This window comes from Giraffa tippelskirchi, chromosome 7 (genome assembly GCF_054371585.1).
Source record: "Giraffa tippelskirchi isolate mGirTip1 chromosome 7, T2T-mGirTip1v1.2.pri, whole genome shotgun sequence".
In the NCBI taxonomy this organism is placed as follows: domain Eukaryota; kingdom Metazoa; phylum Chordata; class Mammalia; order Artiodactyla; family Giraffidae; genus Giraffa; species Giraffa tippelskirchi.
This window is the reverse complement of record NC_137281.1, coordinates 112,302,175-112,328,585: the sequence shown is the minus strand read 5'-3', so window position 1 is coordinate 112,328,585 and position 26,411 is coordinate 112,302,175. Positions and strand designations below refer to the sequence as shown.

Below are 26,411 nucleotides of genomic sequence, written 5' to 3'. Positions count from 1 at the left end.
TAAATCTTTATGTACCCAAACTTCCTCATCAATAGTGCCACCAACTGGGGTTCAGAAAGGAATAAATGTGAAAATAATGATTATGCTTTAGGACGCTAAACAGTTGAAAAGATTTTTATTAAACACCTCTGAGGAGGCTTCCCAGGCGGCTCAGACAGTAAAGAACCTACAATGTGGGAGACCTGGGTTTTATCCCTGGGTTGGGAAGATTCCCTGGAGGAGGGCATGGCAACCCACTCTAGTATTCTTGCCTGGAGAATTCCATGGACAGAGGAGACTGGTGGTCCACAGTCCGTGGGATTGCAAAGAGTTGGACACAATTGAGTGACTAAATACATACGAGGAGGTGAGTGGCAAAGGCAAAATAGAACTGTGGTGTGAACAATACCCTAAGATATTACAGAAATCATGGAAAGAATCTTTGGTGTTAACTCGCTAAATCTACCTTTACAGAGGAGAAATGTGGAGTGAAGAAAATGAGCCGCTCAGGGGTCACTGTCAGAAACAGAATTCACCCCTTCTGCTTCCCTAGCCCGCGCTCTTTCTTCTGGGCTGCACTTCCCAACGTTGTGTTCAGGACTGGCCCTGACAAAGGTCAAGCCAAATGATGTGCTGTGTGTCTCCTTTCCAGTTTTGATTTGAAAAGCATCTCCTCCACACTTATAAGATTCTATTAGTATGTAATCACAAGGACTTTCCAAACTAATAGGCTTGCCTGTTAAGGATCAGTTCAGTCGCTCAGTCGTGTCTGACTCTCTTGAGACCCCATGGACTGCAGCATGCCAGGCTTCCCTGTCCATCACCAACTCCCAGAACTTATTCAAACTCATGTCCATCGAGCCGAGGTGGCATCATCGCCTGTTAAGGATGGCCCAGTTATTAATACAGAGAAAATGTGTCAAAGTAAATGGAATCAAAGTACTGCATAGAATTGGGAATTTCAATGAAGTGATAATATCCAGTTACATGAAACATCTCTACACACCTTTCCTACAACAGCTGAGCCTAGACACCCTGAAATCTAAGCTCATTTAACAAGAGAATCCCCTCCTTGTTTTTCCATTTTCCTTGCAGCATCACTCTCCTCACTGTTCTCCAGATACCAAATCTTGGAGTCACTTTTCTTTTTCTCCATCACTGTCTTAAGTTAATGTCTTACCGAAGCTCCTCTTGGGAACAGAATCTAAGTCTGACTCATTTTCACAAACTCCCCAGCATCTTACAGGATGCCTGATGCCTCTGTCTTATCAGGTGTTCAAGACTGTTTCACAAACATGTCTGTGGGAGAGCTCTTACGTGAAATCTTTCAAAAGCTCATGTCAGAATTCCTCAAGGTCCCAAAGAAAGAGGATTTCTCTCTGCTTCTTTTCACACCTGAAACCATACAATATTAAAATATAAATTAATCCCTTTCACTGCAAGTTGGGCCAATGCATTGATCACCCTATGTAAATCAGATCCCCAAAGAATACTCAGAAGGGCATCCCTCCAACTGCCATGTTAAAGGAGACTTCATTCTTTAATATTAAATACTTCCACTGTAGGTTACTATACATTTCATTAATAGGTTACAAGTTTCCTTGTATTATAATCTATGGATACACCCATTTCTCTCCAATTTACATTGTGTTATTTACTTGTTTTATGTTAACATCCTATACTAGTGACTCAATACCTGAGTGTATACTTTCTGAAATAATCATATAATCAAATGCGAGTAGGCTTAACATTTTGAATGCTGTACCCAGTAAAAGTTCACAAGTATGGAAAAGTAACTTGATTGAAATCTTAAGTAGGCTTGTTATTAAATAATTCCAAACTGGGGCAGTAAAGGTGAGAGTCTATAACTAGCTGAAATAAATTTATCCTTCACCTGAAATTTTTGCAGCAGAGGACTGACATGGGATCAGTGGCTCAGTCTACTCAGCTTTCATGAGAAACGTTTTCCCAGGAATTGTGAGTCAACAAGAAGCTTTGGGGAAAGGTTTTTCAACACTCCAGTATTCTTGTCTGGAAAATCCCATGGACAGAGGAGCCCAGTGGGCTACAGTCCCTAGGGTCTCAAAGAGTAGGACATGACTGAGCATGCTCACATGCATCTTGGCTAAGGATTGTCTTGGCTGACTCTAAATAAGAGAATTCTGGTATGGTTCTATGTATCTACAAAGCCTTGGATTCATTTACTGAAGTCATTTAGTTGTCTGAGGAAGAGAAATGGAATCAGTAGGAAAGATAAAAGTCCCAATGCTCATCCAGTATAAATACAGAAAGAGACAAAATTTTGTGTTGCTTTTAGCTAAACCTAACAGAGATCCTACCTCAAATGGCTTAATAAAAAAGGAAATGCATTACTGATGAGGAAGTCCTGAGTGGAGTAGCTACACCAGCAGTTCAGGGCTGTAATGAAGAACCCAGCTTCTCTCCATCTTTTCCCTCTGCTAATATCAACATGTCAGCTTTGCCCTCATATTGACTCCCTTTGTGGGCCAGCAGATACAGGATCACTTCTGCAGGAAGAAGTGGGCCAGTTCTTTCTCATGTCTCTTTGTAAGACAAGACATCATTTCTGAAAGCCCAAAGCAGATTTCCACTAGGTTTGTAGTGGCTAGAACTCAGCCACATGCCTTCCTCTCAACTAATCACTGGCAATGGAAATGACATTACAAAGCCTGGGTTAGCTTAAACAGGATTTATCCTTGAACTGTGGTCACATTCCCTGAGAAGCAGACACCTAAATAAACTTGAGTTTATGTCTGCAAGAAAGACAAGAGGAATAGACATTGGTGAGTAACTCCACAAAGCAACACACACTCTGTAAAATGTCATGGGAATCACATCTCCACAACTGGACACTTCTCATGCCACAACATCTGTTAGACATATGCAGAGAAATCTGTAATTCCAACATTCTACGGGATGCCTTTTTAATAAGAGATAGAAAAGGGGAGATGAAATTACACTGGGAGGGACTTCCCTGGTGGTCCAGGGGCTAAGAATCCACCTGCTAATGCAGGGGACATGGGTTTGATCCCTGGTCCAGGAAGATTCCACGTGCCACAAGGCGACTAGGACTGAGTATCAAAACTACCGAGCCTGTGCTCTAGAATTGGAGAGCCACAGCTATTGAGCCCACGTGCTGCACCTACAGAAGCCTGCACACCTAGAGCCTGTGCTCTGCAACAAGAGAAGCCACCGCAGTGAGAAGCTGGTGCACTGCAACTAGAGAGTAGCCTCTGCTCTCTGCAACTAGAGAAAAGCCGAGCAGCAGTGAAGACCCAGCACAGCCAAAAATACTTAAATAAATAAACTACACTGGGAAAAGTTCTCCAACCCCTGACTTCACGTGTGAATCATTAAAAGTGCTTTTACTTGTGGGATCACACACAGAGATGACCAATAGGAAACTGCTTCTCCAAGGGCTTGAAAGCACAGTCTATACATAATGTGTGACTAGCTGTGGCAGCTAACAAGAAGACTGGGTTTAGGAAGTTCCAAAATTCAGTCAAGGTATCTGGGATGCATTTCTTAAAGCTGGACCAGAGATGGGGTTATAATTCTATATGTTCAGTCACTCAGTCACATCTGACTCTTCATAACCCCATGGACTGTAGGAAAGTGGAAAAAAAAAAAAAGAAAGTGAATAAAAAAGGAAAGTGAAAGTGTTAGTCACTCAGTTGGGCCCAATTCTGTAGGCCTCCAAGCTCCTCTGTCCATGGGATTCTCCAGGCAAGAATACTGGAATGGGTTGCCATTTCCAACTCCATGTAATTCCATAAGTCATACCAAATCAATATCATTGCTTTCTGTTAGGAGGAAGAGGAATATAGAGAGGGGATTAGAAAAACCATAGTACATTTTAAAAAGAAGAATCCTGGAGGGACAGTGCCTATCCATGGAAGGCATAGGGAAGCCCTCCTTGGTGAGGTAAGAGTACCTCCTACTCAGCACTAAGAGCTCTGAGAAGTTCTCTTTGACATCAGCGGCTCCTCACAAGTGGGACTCTCTTAGCTTCTCCTGCAGGGGATGGATGCACTGGACAGATGTGTGTGTGCAGTCTGACCTCTAGGCAACTAATTAGACTTCTTGCTGTGTCCTCACCTCCAATTTCATGTGTTGAAATCCAAACCCTCAAGGTGATAGTAATAGGAGGTGGGGCCTTTGGGAGGAGATTAGGTCAGGAAATCGGAGCCCTCACAAATGGGATTAGTGCCCGATCAAAGTGGGATGAGAAAGCCCTTGCCCCTTCCAATATGTGAAGTTACAGCAAAAAAAGGCAGCCATCAAAGAGGAAGGGGGCTCTCACCACACATAGGGTCTGCTGGTGCCTAAATCTGGATTTTCCAGCTTCCAGAATTGCGAGAAACTAAGGCACATTTTTTGTAAGTCACCCAGTCTCTGGTATTTTGTTATAACAGCCTAAACAGACTGACATTTATTATAAAATAATGAACTTACTTCCTGATCCTATAACAGATATCAGAATTCCCATGTGTATGTAGGAGACTATGTACAGACACACCTGGATAACAGTGTGGATGGAATTTTTTCAGTTATTGTCATCTTTTACCCAGAGCTAGATCCACTCCAGGTCAGTAGATAACATCCAAACATGCATGAACTTGGTAAGTTCACTGAGGCAAGTGTCACCTACACAGTCTTTCTACTGATTATTTGCTCTTACATCTTCCAGAGTTAGTATTTCTTTACACTATCAATTGGTAACTAATGGAAATATTCTGATGATCTTTGTTTAATAAGACAAGAAAACCCTTCTATTTTTATACCAAACATCTTCACTTAATTCAATTAGCATCTTTAATTCAATTTGACAAAATCTACAAAGTTTGCCATCATAGAAACCTTACTCAACTAAAAATTCCAGCCTATAATTTTTGTTTACTACACTTAAGTTTTACAAGAAAGATGCCACTCAGATAAGCTTATATCAAGTGAGTGTTTAGTGTCTAAAGCCATGTCCCTGGGATCTACATGCTTCCCTAGTGATTCAGATGGTAAAGAGCCATCTTTACCTGCAATGCATAAGATCTTGCTTCAATCCCTGGGTCAGGAAGATCTGCTGGAGAAGGGAATGGCTACCCACTCCAGTATTCCTGCCTGGAGAATCCCATGGACAGAGGAGCTTGGAGGCCTACAGACCATGGGGTTGTAAAGAATTGGACCCAACTGAGTGACTAACATTTTCATTTTCTTTTCTTCCCTGGGATCTATAAAGATTCAGCTCAATCTCCTATACCTTCTTCATCTCCACTCACAGGTTCCAAGATGAGATGCTAGTTCACAATAGGACTAAGAAGTAGGCAGGTTGCACGTATCTCAAGCATTAGGAAAAATATCAAGTATTTCCACAAGACTGTAATACAAAAAATAATCTAAGAGGCATTTCAACAAGAGTTGCAACCAAAAGTGTTTCTGATTAACACTGGGGCAATTTATCAAAGCCCTGAACAATCTGTTCCTAACATAGAACTGTTTCTTATAGTCATTTAACTGTTGTTCTTTCACCAGATGGAAACTCTTCAGATGTGCCTTCCTTTTCAGAGAGCTCTATCCTTATTAAAACACAGTTTGTGGTCTTAATGTATTCAAGTTTGTACTCTCTAGCTCCTGGCACACCGGGGACACTCCTTATCAAGTGGCAATGAATAATAGTCATCACTAAAGGTTGTACGGTTTCCTATAGAGATAAAGTGTTTCTTGCTATGAACTTACGACATGCAGGAAACCAAACGTCAAGACAGGTTCATTGATTAACTGAGAAAATTAACTTTTCCCCCCAATATCAAAAGTAGATGCAACACTCAAAACAAAGACATGCCTATCCTCCAGTTGGGCTGCAAAAGGAAGCTGCTTGCTTCCTTTTAAATTTTGCAGAAAACCAACATCTCTCTCTTAGATTCAACTGCTTCTTTAAAAGAACTCAAGTCTTTCTTTTATTATTGTAAATATCATCTCATAAACCTAAAACTAAGGTAAAACAGAGAACTGAAAGCTCAGTGATATTCAAATCAGCAAAATGTAGACCACACACTCAGCTGTGTTCACATTTTGTTAAAATGATATGCTTTAAAAACCAATTAGTAGAGTGTATTATGCATACACATAAATACTGTTACTAACAAGCTGGCATGAGAAGATCATGAGAAAAACCACTCAGTGAGGACCCATCAGGAGTGGCCATTCCTGAAATCAGATGATGCTTAGGCATCTCCAGAAAGAGTGGGACAGTGGCATCAACAAGGAATACAACGATAGCTTGGTCCATATCGCACCCTGAAGCATCAAATCTAAGCCTGACAGTTCTTATGTCCATTTCAGTGTATGCACTTACTGTTTCAAAGTGTGGTCCAAGAAGCTGCAGCATCAACATCACCTGGGAACTTGATAGGCAAATCCTTAGATGTCATGTGTATTCATCTACCCATATACATACAGGCGCACAAACTCACATCTCCCACTTCATGCCCCCATGTTACTTTTTCAACCCCCACCTGCACCCCCAACATACTGAATCATAATCCTCCTTGCAGAATATCCTCAAGTGATTCGAATGCATGTTCAAGTTTGAAAGGCACTGCTGAATATCATTCTAAAGTAAATACCTTTTCTTCAGTGTCCCCAGTTTTACTGGATTCCACCACAAAAAGCACATAACCCAAGTGATTGTTGATCATATACGAAAACAGAAAGAGGAAATTTTCCCCAAGGAGGAACAGACTGAATAGTATTAACAGTGCTTTAAACTGTAATGAATTCCCAGTCTAATTCACTATGAGGTTTCAATTTATACCACATTTAGAGTACTCCAGGTTCAAGTAATCACTGCAGTAATTAGCTTACTTCCAGTCCTCCAAAATAAACCCACTAATTTTTGCAATCAGCCTTCATTTGGTTAATCACCAGTTTAATTGATTTAATTAGTTTGATCTGCAAAATTAGTCAAGTGTAAATACTGTTTTGTAAACAGAGTTTAGCTCCAAGCTGTAAGATAGGGAATTCTAATTCAAACCTAGAGTTAATAATAAAAACCCACACATACAGGATTTTGTCATGAAATACAGCAGTTTTAAGTTTTCAAGAGAAAGGCCTGTGAAGGTTCTAGGGAATGTTTTGGAAATGTGCTGTTGTAATTACAAAATTGACCAAACTAAGAGACACCCCCCTTCCCTGCTCCTTCTCAACCAATTCTAACACCATACAGTGGTTATGTCTTGAAGACAATATAAAAGGAATTATTTGTCATTTCCCTTTTTAAATGAGCTGGCTCAAATAACCCTAATATTGACAGTTGTCCACATTTTAATTTCATGTTATTTTTAATATTTCAAGCCTTGCCCACTAAGGGATATTTTAAACCTTTCTTGAAACAAATTTTAATACAGTAATTGGCTCTTTAAAGCAAACACGTCTACTTATATTCACAACATGGAATTCTGAAGATGTAGCACACACTGTCTGGTGCAAATTATTTCTTCACTTTTTACTAGTTTTTTAATACACTGAATTTGACAAGATAAAAATTTCCTTTAAATGCTCCCAAATAAATTCATTCTAAGTGCTAAATTCAGTAGATTCCCAGTTGAATAAGATAGTCTTTCCATTTAAAATCTCTCCTTGGGGACTTTTCTGGCAATTCAGTGGTTAAGACTCCATGCTCCCAGTGCAGAGGGGTATGGGCTCCATCTCTGGTCAGGGAACTAAGATCCCACAATGTGCTGCACAGCATGGCCAAAAAAAGTTTCAAAGCCAAAAAAAAAAAAAAATCCCCCTGTTATATTGTAAATGAGAGAGGAACTAGGCGGGAAGGTAATTGTAGACTGTATTTCCCCAGATTGCTTATCATTACTAAGCCACTATTAATGCCATCTCTTTGGAATTTTCCACACCTTTGCTTGATATATATATTTTAATGTAATTATTATTTGAGTATTTTGGGATTCCATTAGTTGTGCTACTAACCAAAATGTTTCACTTGGATTAAAAACTGTGTTAGGAAAGTGGTGCTACAAATAAGTTATCAAATTGTGAAGGGAAAAGACAACAATATGATTAAATACCTAAACTGGGCCACCTAGTTACAATTTTTACAGTGTAATGAATGCTGAGACAGGGGCTAGGAGTAGGAGCAAGGAAGTAGCCTGTGAACAACTGCATTAACATTAAAAAAAAAAATCTGTTTACCAGCCTAGAAAAAGGGTGTGGTCATTTGTTGTCCCAAACAAAATGTTGAATTTATCTATAAAGTATCCATTTATCAGGTCTATAAGCCTTCATACTGCCCGAGGAATGCTTTCATCTAGTTTGGGATTTTTGTTGTATTCTAAAACTCTTTATGGCTACTAATATTTGGGATTTCATATAATTTTCACATGTCACGAAATACTCTTGATTTTTTTCAACCACTTAAGGTTCTGACAATGCTTAATTCACAGGCTGCACAAAATCAAGTGGCAGCTGGATGTGGCCAGGGTCTCCCCATCCCTATTCTGTTATTATGGGACAGGTGGCTACTGAGAGTTAGTAGAGACATTATTTCCAACAAAGCCACTTTAAAGTCCACTTCATAACCTGCCATTTACAATTTCATATCAATTTCAAAATGGCTGTTCCTTGCTTACAGAAGTCACTTCATATACTAGATCCAAAAGACATTAGACCAACAAGGAATTACATATGGGGTTCAGTAGATATTGAAGAAGAAGAAAAACAGAGCCAGAGACTTCTCTACAAATGTGAGGTCCTAACTGCCTCCTTAAGAGTCTTTAGGGCAGAATCAGGACTGTGCTTAGTTGCTCGGTTGTGTCCGACTCTGTGATCCCATGGACTGCAGCTGGCCAGGTCCTCTGTCTGTGGGGATTCTTCAGGCAAGAATACTGAAGTGGGTTGCCACGCCCTCCTCCAGGGGATCTTCCTAACCCAGGGATTGAACTCAGGTCTCCCGCATTGCAGGCAGATTCTTTACCATCTGAGCCACCAGGGAAACCCTCCCTCCCATTCCAGCTATCTTTAATATTCATACACCTTTTAAATGACATTTTCCCTGTTGAATATTGTTCTAAATTATTTTTACTTTAACTTGGTTTCACTTGAAGCAAATTACTATGGTTGTGGGAGAGGGGATTGATTGAAAATTACAACGTGATTTGTCTGCTCCTATTCTTCTGTAAAATGACTCTGAGTCCCTAAGTCTCTTGGAAGGTTTTGCAGATATACACTGTGGGTATTTAGTACTCATTTCTCACTATTCCTGACAAGGCGGTTGGAACCATCACCCATGGGGCTTGATTACTATTTTCAATAGGAGCTTAATTTTCTACAAATTCCCCAGAGGTAAAAGATGAGGAGCCTAAAATGTATTCGTCTCAAATCATTCCATTAATATGGTTGGAAACTTCCAAGAGACAGGAAGAGCCTTGTTTTTGTTTTTAAATGATTCTGATTTAATCTGTATCATTCCAGCAGCCATGGAAGCTTGCTTGGAAGTTCTAACTGCATCTTAGTGGGTGCATGACTTTGGGGGAGGTCATTCAATCTCTCTGAGCTGCAACAGTTTTTCTGTTCAGTGGGTTCACAAAAAGTGAATGCTCCCATTGCTCCATCAAATGCTCCCACCTTGATGACCTGGGAGCTTTTCTACATGGGAAAAATGCATGTAGAAATGCTTTGTACAAAGGATAGAGATTCAAAAAGGTGGGGTTCTGTTAACACAGGGGTCCCTAACCCCCAGGCTATGGACTAGTACCAGTTGTGGCTTGTTAGGAACTGGGCTGCACAGCAGGAGGTGAGCGGCAGGCAAGTGAGCAGAGCTTCATCTGTATTTACAGCCACTCCCCAGCTCCCTATCCCTGGCATTGCCACCTCAGCTCCACCTCCTGTCAGATCAGGGGCAGCATTAGATTCTCACAGGAGTGCAAACCCCACTGTGATGAATTGTGCCTATGACGGATCTAGGTTGTGTGCACCTTATGAGAATCTTCCCGAAACCATCCCCCCTCCTTCCATGGAAAAACTGTCTTTCACAAAATCAGTCCTTGGTGCCAAAAAGGTTGGGGACTGCTTTGGTAACACACATGTATTGAGCATCTTTTAAGCATAGGAGGCACAAAGGGAAAAGTAGAGTTAAAATGGGCTGAGTGCTAAAGAGTAGTGTAAGCAAATGTGGTTCATGTTGGAACACCCAGTCTTCCTGGTATGTGGCTGCCAGTAAAGTCCTGAAAACGGAGACAGAGCTAAGCAAGGAGCGATGGAACATTTTATGCAGTGAGAAAGGCATCGTTCTTTCATCACTCCACATTTGATGACAACTTTTTTTTTTTTAACGAAACCTTCCTGCTCCAGCTTGGCATAATGAATTTGTCTGAAACTTCCCCTGGCAGAATTTGCACAATGAGTACCTACTCGTGGCTTTTTGCTGAGTTCACACAGAGGTGCTGGAAGAAGAAAATAAACCAAAACAAGAGCTGAAAGAAGATAAACCAAAACAAGAGATTTGAAAAATCTCTTCTCATTGTTTCACTAGGTATGTTTAGACCTAATAAGATATGTAATTGTTACATCTTACTACAGATTTCCTTGACTTCTAAGGTAACTAAGTACCCATAAAATCTTCAAATTGTTTGTGTAGTATCTACATTTTCTAACAAGGAAAAAGATTTAAATGGCAGATTTTGAGCATCTCAGAAATTTTAAAATTCTCAAGGTATTTGTGTGAGATTGGTAAAGGCTTCTGCGGGGAAAGGAGAAAACTGCCTCACAGATGAACCTGCCCACCTGGGAGTTCCAAGTGCAAACAGCAGTAGGATTTGGGAGTCTTAACATTTTGCAGCCAGAAGCCCCAAATTTATTTGCCAGAGTGTATCCCGGTTAATACATATATTTGGCCAAGTTACTGAGGGCCCTGCTACATTCCCCAATGTTTTTCCATTCAGTATACTTTTTAGATTTGGGGTGCTAATTTGTATCATTTGCAAAAACAACTGTGAAAGCTACTTGGTGCTTGCAATGCAATTATCACTAAAGAGGTTTGGGGAAATTCTCATTAAACCGAGTCCCAGATGTTTTTGCCCTTGTGATTTGTGTTGATCTGTTCTTTGTCGGTTCTAATTATCAATCAAGATGAATGAATTAGTCATCCACTTGGTGAAAAGCCTATTTACGCATATGATCAGGACCCAAGCTAAAAGAGCCTTCAGAGAAGTCTAACCTTGGAATGCACCATTTCTTCTGCTTGCATGCACAGACAGGTGGGCACAGCATTGCTTTATTTTTCTCTGTCTCATTCATATGCTGGGGTTTTACATTTAATGTGTGGTGCATGTGAGTGTGCACAAAAATATGGACACACACACACTACATAGATATACTTCTGGAATGACTACAGATCTATCTGTAACCTCTTCCTCATCTAGTACAGTATTTTTGATTTGAATACTTTAGTGTGGATAACATTTCCAAAGGGAAATCTGTAATTGCTGAGCTAGGAAAACCATGCCCTAGGAATTTGATTACAATATTTTAGTATGTTTGTTTCCCTTGGAGTTGCCCACCCTGCTATTAACAGGGACACATACTATCCAGTGGGCACCCAGTACTCCTCACAGGAGATTGGGACACATTGTGAATATGCATTAAACCACAGTCCCCTACTCCTGCAGCCTGCTGTGCCTTGGCTGGCACACTGGCAAGCATTCTCAAAAGCAACGTTTGCAGTATCAGACTGGCATGATGCCACAACACATGAAATATGTCTCTTTTTATAACTGCTTCAATGCTCTTGGGAACAAACTGGCCATCTAACAAAGATTCTTTGAACTGGGAATTCAAATGGCTTTGGATAGGCAAGAAATGTCTATCTGGGAGGCAGAAGGAGGGGGAAAGAGTGCCAAGCAGCAGGTATAGTCATTTGTTAGCAAATTCCCATGCCTCTATTCATCAGTGTATAACATTACAAAGAGGATAAGAACCTTTATGTCTGTAGTAATAGCAGGTGACATCACCCATCCTGTCTAAAGGAAATGTAAATTAAAATTGTGCATGTGTTGAAAAGGGAGAAATTAAACTGCTTCATCCAAGATATATAATTCATGCTGTTGTATATCTAGAAACTAACATAACATTGTAAAGCAATTATATTCCAATAAAAAAAGGCAAATGATAAGCATTTTCACTGACTTTGAATCTGTTGGTATATATTTTATATACATATTAAAGGATTGTTTAAGAAAAGGCCTATTCTCCAATTACGTAGTAAGTGTTAGTCACTCAGTCGTGCCTGACTCTTTGCGACCCCATGGACTGCAGCCCACCAGGCTCCTGTGTCCATGAGATTTTCCAGGCAAGGATACTGGAGTGGGTTGCCATTTCCTTCTCCAGCGGATCTTCCCAACCCAGGGATAGAACCCGGGTCTCCTATACTGCAGGCAGATTCTTTACCCACCGAGCTACAAGGGAGCCCCCAATTACGTAGAAGAGTTAACCAAAAAAAAAGTATTATTAATGTACACTGAGAAATTTTTAAAATCACTGTTTCTAACATTTGGAAGATAACTGGAGAAATCTTGAAATCACACAAGCATGTCCTTGGTAGACTGGTTGTATGTTAATTTGCCTTCAGGAATGAATGAAGCAGGCTGCACTTTTGCATGAGGGTCGTCTATTATGTAAAAAACTTTAATGCTATTTATTTTTTTTAAATCAGCTGAGGGGTATATCCTTTCTCTTGAATCAATAAGAGTCCTTGAGACTGTCACAAAACAATGTCCCTTGAAAAAGGGCAGGAAACTTTGGCAATGATCAACAAAAGCTCTGAAAAGGTTTATAACATTTGACCCAGTTATTCTCCTTCTGGGAACATAGCGTAAAGAAACTTAATACCTAAAAATGTCTATGCACAGAGGTGTTAGTTACAGCATTTGTAATAACAGGGAAAACTGGAAATGGATTTCTTTACTTTGATTTTTTCTGGTTAAGTAAATATTGTCTATCCAATGAATTATTCATTCATTAAATATATTTGTAAATATATTAAACACATTTATACACTTCTATTTGTAAATATATGTATAAGTATAGATTTATATAAGTAATGCTGTCTATAGTATTAATCATTAGTATGTGCTAATTATTATATTGTATAAATATAAAATAGTTAAATATATTCACAGATTCATATTAATAAGAGGAAATATACATACTATAATGTTAAATTAAAATTGCAAAAGATATGCAATGTCTACTATATTAGAGGAAAAACACTGCAAATCAATGTACCAAAATGTTAACAGTATTTCTCTCTAGGTGTCAAATTTCGCTAGGTGAAAATTTCCCCACTTCTTTCTACTTTTCTATAGTTTCCAAATAATCTATACCCAAAGAGTGGTGATTACAATAGAGAAATAAAGTTTTGTTTTGCGATTAAATGGGCAAGCACATTTTCCAGTAATGCCAAAGGCGGTCAGCAGACAGATGGGAGAAGTTCTGTTTATTATTTGTTATATTAGTCATATCTGTTTCAGGGCTAGGATTGGCTCTGGGTGTGCTAGCAGCTCAGGGAAATCATGCTTCCATTTCTACCTTTGAATTAATTTTCTCCAAGAAGGGAATCCAACTTGAGTCAAAATTCTCAGGGAGGTACCCACAGGTACACATCTGAGCTGGGAACATAAGACCCTTCTTTGCCTGTCATTACAGAGCTCCAATTGCCTGTGGATGAGAAGAGTCCTTCAGAGGAATATGTGGGACCAAGTGAGCTGAAATGTTGAAGTGAAGTCTTTGGAGTTCACAAAGAAGAGGCCAGAATCCCCAGGAGGTCTTGCAATGACAGGACAAAATGATGCCTATCTTGTCCTGGTGCCAGCGAGGTCCCAAGGGAGAGAGCCTGGGGTGGGGGCTTGGCTAAGATGCAGCTTTTGTCAGGCCTAAAACCTGTACCTGAGAAGTTGGATGCATTTACGTTTCTTGCATTTCTTTAGTCCATTTGGTTTGGTTTTCCCTTGGCATCTGATAACTATTTTTAAGGCCAGTCTGTCTTGAGATGGTGCCTGTGCTATAACCAGAGGGTATGTCCCTGCAGCAGCCAAGTGAGCTTAGTCCCATCCGTCCTTTTGGGGGATGCCAACTGGATGCTTTTTACATCATGTGGCTAAGGCCCCAAAGAACCTTTTTTAAAAAGGCTTTAGGTTATTAATTTACATTTAAAATTCATATGGCCATATTTTGCTAGAAGAAAGTGTATTCTTCACTCAAAGTTCAAATTTCAACTCAAGTTTGGGTCAAACTTGTAGAAGCACCTCTATAGTTCCTTGTTGGAAGCATCCTGAACATAACGTGTGCAAGGGGACCAATCCTTGGTCCACCATTTGGTATGTCATTTGCTTTAACAGCTCCTCTTTGTTTACCCACGGCCTCTTCATTCCAGCCACTGCCTTACAGCCTCTTGTGGCCACCACCTTTATATCTCCCTGCCCCCAGGCTAGTTCACAATTAGCTCTCTCCCTCTTACTGCTTGTCACCTTATTATCAGAGTGACAGAGGTTGAACACAAGCTCAAAATAAAAGAGATCATGCAACCCACTCTGATCAACAGTCAAATCTGTCCTCCTCAACCCTCTACTCAAATAAAGAGACTGACTGACTAAGAAAATACATTAAGACAATATTAAAAATGGTGTTGGCAGGGGGTGAGATGGGTGATTTAAATTTTTCAGAAACTTCTTTGGAATAAGACTGGCAATAATAATGAAAAATTTTAATTTTGTATGATAAACTGTTCACAATAAAAGCAAAATCTATGCTGTCTCCACTGAACAAGTTTTACTTCTAGATTTTAAAAGTAACCCAGAATTCAAATGGAAAGAAAAAAGAATTTTAAAAATATATAGTTGTGACCACAGTTCACTAACTGTTGCGTTTCGTACTACAAATCACGGCTCATGTTAAATCCTTAACTTAGTGTTAAATAAGAGCTGAGAGTTAATTTAGGAAGCAATTGTGATGGGAGCATCTTAGAGCAACAATGATCATGGGACAATTAGTCTTCAGTTTGTAATTGAGAGTTACTCCCATAGGACTAACTCACTGATGAATTTCAAATAAATGGACTTCGAAAAATGGCTAATTATAAGCTAAGGGAGAGAGGAAGGTGGAGAAAGAAAAGAAGTTGAAACCATAGGATTCAACCAGCGATGCCTTAAAATCTGGAATCACCAGGAGGATGTATAATCACATACAGCTGGGAGAGCTACCAACAGAATCGGAATGAGGAAAAAAGGCCTGTGCAAGACTGACAGAATACACATCACTGCTTACCGATCATGGAATAGGCTCTGGTCTGAAAATAAATATGGATCAGGTGTTATGGGTGCCACCAATCCAAAAATGTACACGGCAAAGATCAAAGAGAGACATCAGCTTGGCCCATCTGGAGTTGAGAATGTACATGTACTGCTATGAGATGGGCCAGTGGGGAAATCAGCTTCCTGCAGCAGCCAATCCACTGCTAGGCTGTAGAAGTTCTGAAGTTCCCCAACCAGCAGCATCCAGAATGAAGATGCACAGACTACGTGCAGACAGCCTTGGCACAAGCTTCTGGCAGCTGCTCTTCTAGCAGCTGATATAAGGCACGAACTCCCAGTTCTTCCCTCTATGTCTCAACATTTTATAGGGTTGGGAAAGCTGCTCTTGCCCCGACTCAATAGAAGATAGGAGAGGGCATTTCCTGTTCTCCAAAACAAGCCCAAGAATGAAGGTCTTACTGCTCCCTCTTCTGCCCTCCTCAGCTGGAGAGTTTCTCCAGTGGTTCCAGCCATGGATGACCTTATTAAGAAAAACTTGGACATCCCATTCACCCTTGAAGTGCCCACCAGTCAGATGTGGTGCAGGACCCAGCTAAGCTGGGCATCCATAGAAACAACAACCAGAGCTCCAGAAACTATATCATTGAGGCAGTCTCCTTCTTGATTTTGGTAAATCCAAATAAACGTCTGCTCTCCAGCCAAGAATCTCACTTTGCTGAGGAGTATCCACTACCCTACTCCTAGAAGAAAATATTCATCCTAGCCTGGGAATCTCTAAAGAATTATGCTCAGCTTTAGTGTCCCAGCCTGCTGTGGCTATTTTGCTCCTAGTAATAGAGCTGCTGTTTCTCTGGGGGGAGATTTACCACCTGTTCCCAGCCAGTGATGGGCATGTGACTCAGTCCTGCCATGGTTCACCATCCCCTCAGCCACCATGACTGTTTCAGGACTATGTACATAATCCAAGCAAGAACTGATATTCTCCAAGAGACTTTTAATATGGACCTTGGGAAAGAGAGAGGGTCTTCTTTGTTGGGTTATGAGATAAAACCACTGGGTGAGCCAAGACCTAGGACTTCCCAGGTGGCTCTGTGGTAAAGAATCTGTCTGCCAATGCAGAAGATGTAAGAGATGTGGGTTCGATCTGGGGCCGGGGAAGATCTCTTGGAGGAGGGCATGGCAACCTGCTCCAGTATTCTTGTCTGGAAGATCCCATGGACAGAGGAGCCTGGCAGGCTATCATCCATGAGGTCACAAAGAGTTGGACACAACTTAGCAACTGCGCACACACACACAAGCTAAGACCTGCAGGGAGCCATTTTTTTTTCTCTCATTCCAAGGGACCTGCGAGTAAAGCCAACCCAGAAGAATCAAAAGAGAGACAAAACCCTGACAGCATCATTGAGATTCAAGATACACCCAGGCCTGAAGCCAGTACACCTCTTTACTTCCCAGCTACTCCAGCCAATACATTGCCTTTTGTTTCAAGCTACTTTGGGTTGAGTTTCTGTCATTTGTATCATTGAGAATCTAGGCTACAGCAAAGGGAGAATGGGGGCCACACCAAATTTTGTATCAGGTACAATTTGTACAGTTATATATGGAGTCATATATACGTGCCACCTGAGAAACCTGTATGCAGGTCAAGAAGCAACAGTTAGAACCAGACATGGAACAATGAACTAGTTCAAAATTGGGAAAGGAGTACCTTAAGGGCTATATATTGTCACTCTGCTTATTTAACTTACATGCAGAGTACATCATGGAAAATGCCAGACTGGATGAAGCTCAAGCTGGAATCAAGATTGCCAGGAGAAATATCAATAATCTCAGATTTGCAAATGATACCACCTTTATGGCAGAAAGCAAAGAGGAACTAAAGAGCCTCTTGGTGAAGGTGAAAGATGAGCAAAAAAGCTGGCTTAAAACCTAACATTCAAAAAACTAAGATCATGGCATCCAGTCCCATTGCTTCATGGCAAATAGATGGGAAAACAATGGAAACAGTGACAGACTATCTTCTTGGGCCCCAAAATCACTGTGGACAGTGACTGCTGTCATGAAATTAAAAGACATTTACTCTTTGGAAGAAAAGCTCTGACAAACCTAGATAGCATATTAAAAAGCAGAGACATCACTTTGCCTATAAAGGCCTGTATAGTCAAAACTATGGTTTTTCCAGTAGTCCTATATGGATGTGAGAGTTGGACCATAAAGAAGGCTGAGTGCTGAAGAATTGATGCTTTTGAACTTGGTGTTGGAGAAGCCTCCTGCGAGTCCCTTGAACTGCAAGGGGATCAAATCCTAAAGGAAATCAACCTTGAATATTCATTTGAAGGACTGATGCTGAACCTGAAGCTCCAATACTTTGGCTACCTGATGCGAAGAGCAGAATCATTGGAAAAGACCCTGATGCTGGGAAAGACTGAAGGAAGGAGGAGACGGGGGATAACAGAAGATGAGATAGTTGGATGGTATCACTGACTAAATGGACATGAATTTGAGCAAGCTCTGGGAGATAGTGAAGGACAAGGAAGCCTGGCATGCTGCAGTTCATGGGGTCACAAAGAGCTGAACACTACTGAGTGACTGAACAACATGTAAGGTCATATATTCCTTTAGAGGTGCATGCAGGTTGGAGAAGGGGAATAATGAAGGTCCTTAACCAAATTTTTTGTTCTGTAAAATGATTCTTCTGATAGATGGTATGTTCCTTGAGAGCAGGTACTACATTTACCTTATTTCTTAATTTTTACTTAATATTGGAACATAGTTGACTAACAAATGTTTTGTTAGTTTCCAGTGTACAGCAGAGTGATTCAGTTATACATGTATCTATTCTTTTTCAAATTCTTTACCCTGTTAGTATTATTACAGAATATTGAGTAGAGCTCCCTGTAGCTTGTTGGTTATTTATTCTATATAGAGCAGTGTGTACATGTCAACCCCAAGCTTCCAATCTATCCCTCCTCCCCACCCTTCCCTCCTGGTAACCATAAGTTCATTCTCTAACTCTGTGAGTCTGTTTTCTAAATGAGTTCATCTGTATCATTTTTTTTTTAGATTCTGCATATAAGAGATATTATATATGTCGGTCTGACTCACTTCACTTAGTATGATAATTATCACATTTATCTTATATATCTTAGTTTCCCCAGAACCGAGAAGATGTGCAAAAATCTGGCTGAGTTGATTTTTTCACTTCTAACAGAAGAAATATTATTTCACTTCTAACAGAAGAAATAATAATGAAGCAATTAACTATTATAAATTTAGTTATTTTTGCTGAGTTTTCTCTATGTGAGGGCAATCCAAAGTTTTGGGATGTGTCCTCTAAAGAAAACCCTGGGAAAAGGACTTGAGTGCAGGGAGTCTGAGAGGAGAGACAGGGAAGAGAGAAGAGACAGTAGGTGTTTCCATGTGCTGAACTGCTGAGGCAACTGGGCCCCATGTCACTGGAGAGGCTCAGAGGTACCTGTAAGAACACCTCAGAGATGCACCATCTAAAATGGGAGGCTGAGACATTTACCCACTGACAGGTGACCCACACTAATGTAGAAGTACCTTCCAGAGTGCTAACCTCTGATCCCCCAACACACATGTGCACGTGGGTGCACACACACGCACACACACTTTGGATTGCACTTGGGTGTGACTGAGTGGCCTTCTGCTCATTAGAGAACACTGAGCAGAAACTCTGCAGTGCCTTCAATGGTGTAGGAAACAGTCTGTCACAGCTGTGCTGAAGCCAGGCAGACCAAGGGACATGGGATGGTGAACAAGCAACAGCCACAGGTGACTAATATTCCTAATAGCATTTAGAGCTTGGAAGCCTAGAAAGCTACATGGCATTACTGCTGATATTCTTGGAAGAACATGTTAGAATATTTCACGGCCTTATAAAGGTCATATGTAATGTTTTCCTGGTCTGATACAGGTTCCACAGTAAGTCTTGGGAGGTGTCAGTGGGCCATGGCAAAATGAAAATTGCCTTTTTTCAATTGTTCAAGTAATGCTGGACCATGAACGTCATGAAGGCAGGAGCTCTGTCAGTTTTGGCTCACTGGTGTATCTCTCTGTAGAGCATGGTTCCTAGTATATACCGCATGTTGAATAAATACCTGCTGAGTATATTAAACAATAATGAAATTTTTTAAAGGAATATTGCTTAGGGATTATGTATTATCTCTAAGAGACTTTGGGCTAGCTGGTCCTTTATGCTACATCATTGTCTTGGGGTGAGCTTCATAAACATTATTCACCATTTGAGTTAGGTCATAAGTGCCACAGAGTTCAAAAAAAGAATATAATAAGTTACTAGGCAGCAGGAAAGTAGGATTGGGTGGGCCTTGAAAAAAAAAGCACTGGCGTAGACAAGTAGATGGGAATGTAGGAGTTTTCAAAGGAAATTTGTCAATCAGAGAAAACACACAGTGGCAAGTCTCTCTTTAAGATAAGTGCAGCCCACTGAGAAGAAAATTTGGGAGAAAAATTGCTGGAAACTTCTTTCCTCTACTTTCAATATTTGTGAAAATCCTTTTTAATCCCAGAGAGAAGCAACAAAGGAATAAAATATTCATTCATTCATCTGATCAATGAATACTTGAGTCCGACTATATACCAGGCAGTGTGCTTCTAGGGATGAAGCAATGAGCAAGACAGACACAATCCCTGTCCTCAGGGGACTTACAACCTGGTACAAAGATTGTGTAAAAAGTATATAATAATAAATTATCATGGCAGCTGTAAAGGCTATTACAGGATTCTATAAAAAAGGTATAAGGGGAATCTTCGTTTTGAATGGAGGTTCAGGGAAGGTCTCCGAGCAAGAGACATATACAGTGAGATCCACTGCCACAGGGCAGGAGATTAAAGTATTAAGAAGCAGCATCTGCAAAGACCGTGAGGAGAGAAGGACTTGCCAAGTTCAATGAACCAAAGAAAGGCGAGTGAGTCTGGAACCAAGTGAATGAAAAAGTGAGGAAGATAAAATCAAAGAAGGGGTGGAGGCCAGGAGAGTGAGTGAGTGGCCTTAGAGCCCATACTGAAGACTTTAGATTGTTTTTCTGTCATGGACTGTGTTTGTTTTTTTTTTTTATTGAAGTATAGTTTATTTACAATGGAAAGGAAAATATAAAGCTGTCATTGTTTACAGATTGTTTTCTGTGTACACACTATAAATAGACAATCCTAAAGATGTCACCCGGAGAAGGCAATGGCGACCCACTCCAGTACTCTTGCCTGGAAAATCCCATGGATAGAGGAGCCTGGTAGGCTGCAGTCCATAGGGTTGCTAGGAGTCAGACACGACTGAGCGACTTCACTTTCACTTTTCACTTTCATGCGTTGGAGAAGGAAATAGCAACCCACTCCAGTGTTCTTGCCTGGAGAATCCCAGGGATGGCGGAGACTTGGTGGGCTGCCGTCTATGGGGTCGCACAGAGTCAGACATGACTGAAGCGACTTAACAGCAGCAGCAGCAAAGATGTCACCAGGAAATTACTAGAGCTCATCACTGAATTTGGTAAAGCTGCAGGATACAAATATACAGAAACCTATTGCATTCCTATATACAAACAACAAAATATAAGAAACAGAAATTAAGAAAACCATAACACTTACCACTGCATCAAAAAGAATAAAATACCTAGGAATAGATCTACCTAAGGAGGCAAAAGACCTGTACTTGGGAAACTCTTAGGCACTGATGGAAGAAAAAAACAGTGACACAAACAGATGGAAAGATATACCATGTTCTTGGATGAGAAGAATTGATATTGTTAAAATGATTATTTACCCAAGGCATTCTACAGATTCAATGCCATCTCTATCAAATTACCAGTGGCATTTTCACAGAATTAAAACAAATAACTTTAAAATTTGTATGGAAACTCAAAAGACCCCCCAAAGAGTCAAAACAACATTGAGAAAGAAGAATGGAACCAGAGGAATCACACTCTGACTTCAGACTATCCTCCAAAGTTATAATAATCAGAAGAGTATGGTAATAACACAAAAGCAGACACATAGATCACTGCAACAGGAATAGAAAGCCCAGAAATGAACCCATACATTTAGTTAATTAACCTACAGTGATGGAGGCAAGAATACACAATGGAGAACAGACAGTTTCTTCAGCAAGTGGTGCTGAGGGAACTAGACATGTAGAAAAATTAGAACATTCTCTAATAACATCATATACAAAAATAAACTCAAAATTCATTAAAGACCTAAATGTAAGACAGAATACTATAAAACTCCCAAAGGAAAACATAGGCAGAACACTCTGATATAAATCACAGCAATATGTTTTTGGATACATCTAGAGTAATGGGAAAAAAATAAAAATATACAAATGGGACCTAATTAAACTTAAAAGCTTTTGCGCAGCAAAGGAAACCATAAACAAAATGAAAAAACAGCCTACAGAATGGGAGAAACTATTTGCAAACAATGCAACCAACAAGGGATTAATTTCCAAAATATATAGGCAGCTCACACAGCTCAATATCATAAAAGCAAACAACCCATCAAAACATGAGCAGAAGGTATACATAAACATTTCTCCAAAGAAGACATACAGATGACCAATAGGCACATGAAAAGATGCTCAACACTGCTAATTACTAGAGAAATGAAAGTCAAAACTACAATAAGGTATCACCTTACACCAGTCAGAATACATGCATACTAAGTTGCTTCAGTTAGGTCTGACTCTTTGTGACCCTATGGACTGTAGCCTGCTAGACTCCTCTGTCCCTGAGATTCTCCAGGCAAGAATACTGGAGAGAGCTGCCACGCTCTCCTCCAGGGGATCTTCCCAACACAGGGATCAAACCTGCATTTCTTACGTCTCCTGTATCAGCAGGCAGGTTCTTTACCATGGGTGCCACTTGGGAAGTCCCCTGTCAGAATGGCCATCATCAAAAATTCTACAAATAAATGGAGAGCATGAAGAGAAAAGGGAACAAACCCTCTTACACTGTTGCCAGTAAAGTAAATAGGTAGAGCCACTATGGAAAACATTATGGAAGTTATTTCAAAAGCTAAAAATAGAGTTACCATATGATCCAGCAATCTCACTCCAGGGCATGTATCCAGAAAAGATGAGAATTCAAAAAGATACATGCACCCTAATGTTCATAGCAGCACTATTTACAATAACCAAGATATAGGAGACAACCTTAGTATCCATCAACAGATGAATGGATAAAGAAGATGTAGTATACACACACACACACTGGAATATTACTCAGCCATAAAATAGAGTGAAATAATGCCATTTGCAGCAATATGGATGGACCTAGAGATTATCATACTAAGAGAACTAAGTTAGAAAGAGAAAGATAAATACCAAATGATATCACTTATATGTGGAATCTAAAATAGGACACAAATTAACATATCTATGAAACAGAAACAGACTCACAGACATAGAGAACAGACTTCTTGTTGCCAAGGGGGGAGGGGGAGGGTAGGGAAGGATTGGGAATTTGGGATAAGAAGATACAAACTAGTATATATAGGATGGATAAACAATAAAGTCCTACTGTATATCATGGGGAACTATGTTCAACATCCTGTGATAAACCATAATGGAAAAGAATATGAAAAAGTACATATATAACTGAGTCATTGTACTATACAGCAGAAATTAACACAATATTGTAAATCAACTGTATTTCAATAAAAAAGTTTTTAAAGACACTAAAAATAGAGTTACCACAGGATTCAGCAATCCCACTCTGGGGCATATATCAAGAAAAGATGAGAACTAATTCGAAAAGATACATGTACCTCAATGCACTTCACAGCATCAGTATTTACAATAGCCAAGACATGGAAGCAACCTAAGTGTCCATCAACAGATGAATGGGTAAAGCACATGTGGTATATACATATATAATAGAATATTACTCAGCCATAAAAAGTAATGAAATAATGCCATTTGCAGCAACATGGATGAACCTAGAGATTATCATACAAAGTGAAGTCAGACAGAGAAAAGATAAATATCATATCATATCACTTACAGGTGGGATCTTAAAAAATGATATAAATGAACATATTTATAAAACAGAAACAGATTCACAGACATAGAAAACAAACACATGGTTACCAAAGGGGAAATGGGGGGAAGGATAAATTAGGAGTTTGGTATCAACATATATACACTACTATATACAACACAGATACACAACAAGGACCTACTGTATGGCACAGGGAACTATATTCAATGTCTTGGAATAGCTATAATGGAAAAGAATCTGGGAAAGAATGTATATGGCTTGAAGGTTGAGCTAAGGATGAAGCAGGGAGGTCAGTGAGTGAGCATCTCTGTGGTTCAAAACATGACCCTGGCTAGGACTAGAACTATGGCCAAGGAGATGAAGGCAAGTGGACATATTTGAGAGGGAATTGGGTGTAGAAATGACAAAATGATTGGATGGAAAAATGAAGAAGAGGAAGGATGCAAAAATGACTCCTAGATTTCTGGTCTAAGAAGTGGGAGGGTGAAGGTGTCAGTAAGTGATATGGGAGACTAGGGGCATTGCTTGGGGTTAGGAGTGCAGGCAGTGAGCAGGGGTTCAGTGTGGATATACTATTAAGTGAAATGACAAGTTGGGATATCTTGTTAATGGCTTGGAGCCCAGAAAAGAGGTCATGCTTAATTATTTATTGGTTTCATGGGGATTCTGAAATGTTCTAGGTTTCCAAGAATCAAGAATTCTCATAGAAAAATGATTGTGTGTAGATTTTATTAATGCATTTGGTTTCCTACTGTTCCATGTACAACAGCAAGGCTCAGTCAACTCTTTCCAGGACTCTCCCTTATTTTCCTCTGACTTGGCATTTGGTATACAATTCATTCTCCTTGAATCCTCACCAAGTTTCTAGTGTTGAGATGATCACAATATACTGGAAAAATACTGGAAAAAATAAACCAACATAAACAGCAGTTATCAGTGAAAGGTCAGATAATAAATGATTTTTAGATTCATTTTCCAAATTTCTAAGTGTTTGATTAAAAGCACATGCTTTAGATTCCATATATATGCATTATAGAACAGATTTTTGGACACAGTAGGAGAGGGAGAAGGTGGGATGAATAGCACTGAAACATGTACACTACCATATGTAAAATAGATGGCGAGCAGGAATTTGCTGTATGACACAGGGAACCCAAAGCCAGTAAGTACTCTGTGACAACCTAGAGGGGTGGGATGGAGAGGGAGGTGGGAGGGAGGGGACATATGTGTACAGATGGCTGATTCATGTTGATGTGTGGTGGAAACCATTGCAATATTGTGCAGTAATTATCCTCCAATTAAAAATTAAATTAAATTAAAAAAATACATGCTTTAAATATATGATATAGCCTTGAGATACTGCACATCTTTCCAGTTTATGTTCTGATTAGAAAATAGAATTATTAGAAAGGTAAGCTAGAACTATTGAATTTAGTAGTGCATTTGTTGAATGAATGAATTGTTTTCATGAAAAAAAAGTAACTTGATCTTTTTTAAAAATTTTTGAGGTGGTAAATTACTACCTTAATATCTCCCTATTATTTTATTTTTAAGCATTAGCACATTCTATTCCTGTTCTTTCTACCTAAGGAATTATAAAAAGGTTTAAGGAAGAAAAATACCAAAGGTCTTAATTGTGTGCTCATTTATATATACATATGTATAGACATATGTACATGTATATAGATAGATGTATATTAATGTGAATGTGTATATAAATGTGCAAATGTATATACATGTGTGAATATGTATGTTAATTTCTGCACATAGTCATTTGCTATCTGAAATATAAAACAGTACAGTGTTTATAGTTATAATCATTTATGGCTGTTCATACATGTCCAAAAACTCCAGCATGTGCATGCTCAGCTGTGTCTGACTCTTTGAGACCCCACGGTCTGTAGCACGCCAGGCTCCTTTGTTCATGGCATTCTCCAGAATACTGGAGTGTGTTGCCATTTCCCCCTTCAGGGGATCTTCCCAATGCAGGGATCCAACCTGTGTCTCTTATGTCTCCTGCAATGGCAAGCGGATTCGTATACTACTAAGCCATTGGGGAAGCCCCCCAAATCCAGTATATTAATATTAAAAACACAATAAAAACTGTTGCTTAGCATTGTTTAAGCAAAAGAGCTCCTTTTCAACCAATTGTTCTTGCAGCATTATTATTATACCTTGCAGTGTCTGAGATTCTACCCATCAGCATGACCTATCTGCAACAGCCCAATTAATAAGCTCATCTCTGTAAGAAAGGACAGTCTACACAGCACCTTCCCTGACATTCTCTCACTCAATCCTCTACAGTGAGACAGCTAATAATGCCCACCCACCATGTCTCTGAGGCTCAGGTGATTGCAGAACAGGCATGATGCTTTTTCTACCACACAGAGTGGCCCCAGAGGCAGGACACTGTAGTTAAGCACACTGTCTTTGAGACAGAAAAGACCTGGGTGGTTGGGGCTGGGGTGCTTCCCTGGTGACTCGAATGGTGGTAAAGAATCTGCTTGCCAATGCAGGAGACATGGATTTGATCCCTGGTCCTGGAAGATCCCACATGCCGAGGGACAACTAAGCCCTTGTGCCACAACTACTGAACCTGTGCTCTAGAGCCCAAGAGGGTTAACTACTGAGCCCACATGCCAAACTACAGAAGACCGAATGCTCTAGAGCCTGTGCTCCGCAAAAAAGACAAGCTGTTGCAATGAGAAGCCAGTGCACCACAATGAGAGAGTGGTCCCCACTCGCCCACAACTAGAGAAAAGCCCATGCAGTAATGAACTCTGGCACAGCCAAATAAATAATTTTTTAAGAAAGAAAATACCTGGAGTGCAACCATCATCTCTGCCACTGACTGACAGTGTGCATTCAGGCAAAATACATCCCTGCTCTCTGTTCCCAGTTCTTTATCAGTAAAGAAGGGGTGATTCTAGGGATGATGATAATAATCAAAGACCAAAGATGGCCTGTGGCTAGCTTGCAGCTGATAAATCATAGGTATTGTTAGGCTTAATCAGGAGTACCTTGAATATAAGTCAATACAACAGTAATCTGATTAATTTATCAAGGAAGA

The 26,411-nt window shown here is 40.0% G+C and overlaps 1 protein-coding gene across 6 annotated transcripts in view; it reads right to left on the bottom strand.

Moving 5' to 3' along the window:
• LOC145512889 (uncharacterized) overlaps positions 1-26,411 on the bottom strand; it is a 324,797-nt gene that overhangs the window by 15,477 nt on the left and 282,909 nt on the right. For 5 of the 6 annotated variants that reach the window (XR_014058904.1, XR_014058905.1, XR_014058902.1 and 2 more), the window contains one exon: positions 24,054-24,241. The exons of the other annotated variant lie outside the window; for it this stretch is intronic. The gene's annotated coding sequence lies outside the window, so the exon portion shown is untranslated. Of the gene's footprint in view, positions 1-24,053; positions 24,242-26,411 lie in introns of those variants that run through there. 6 annotated transcript variants of the gene reach the window in all.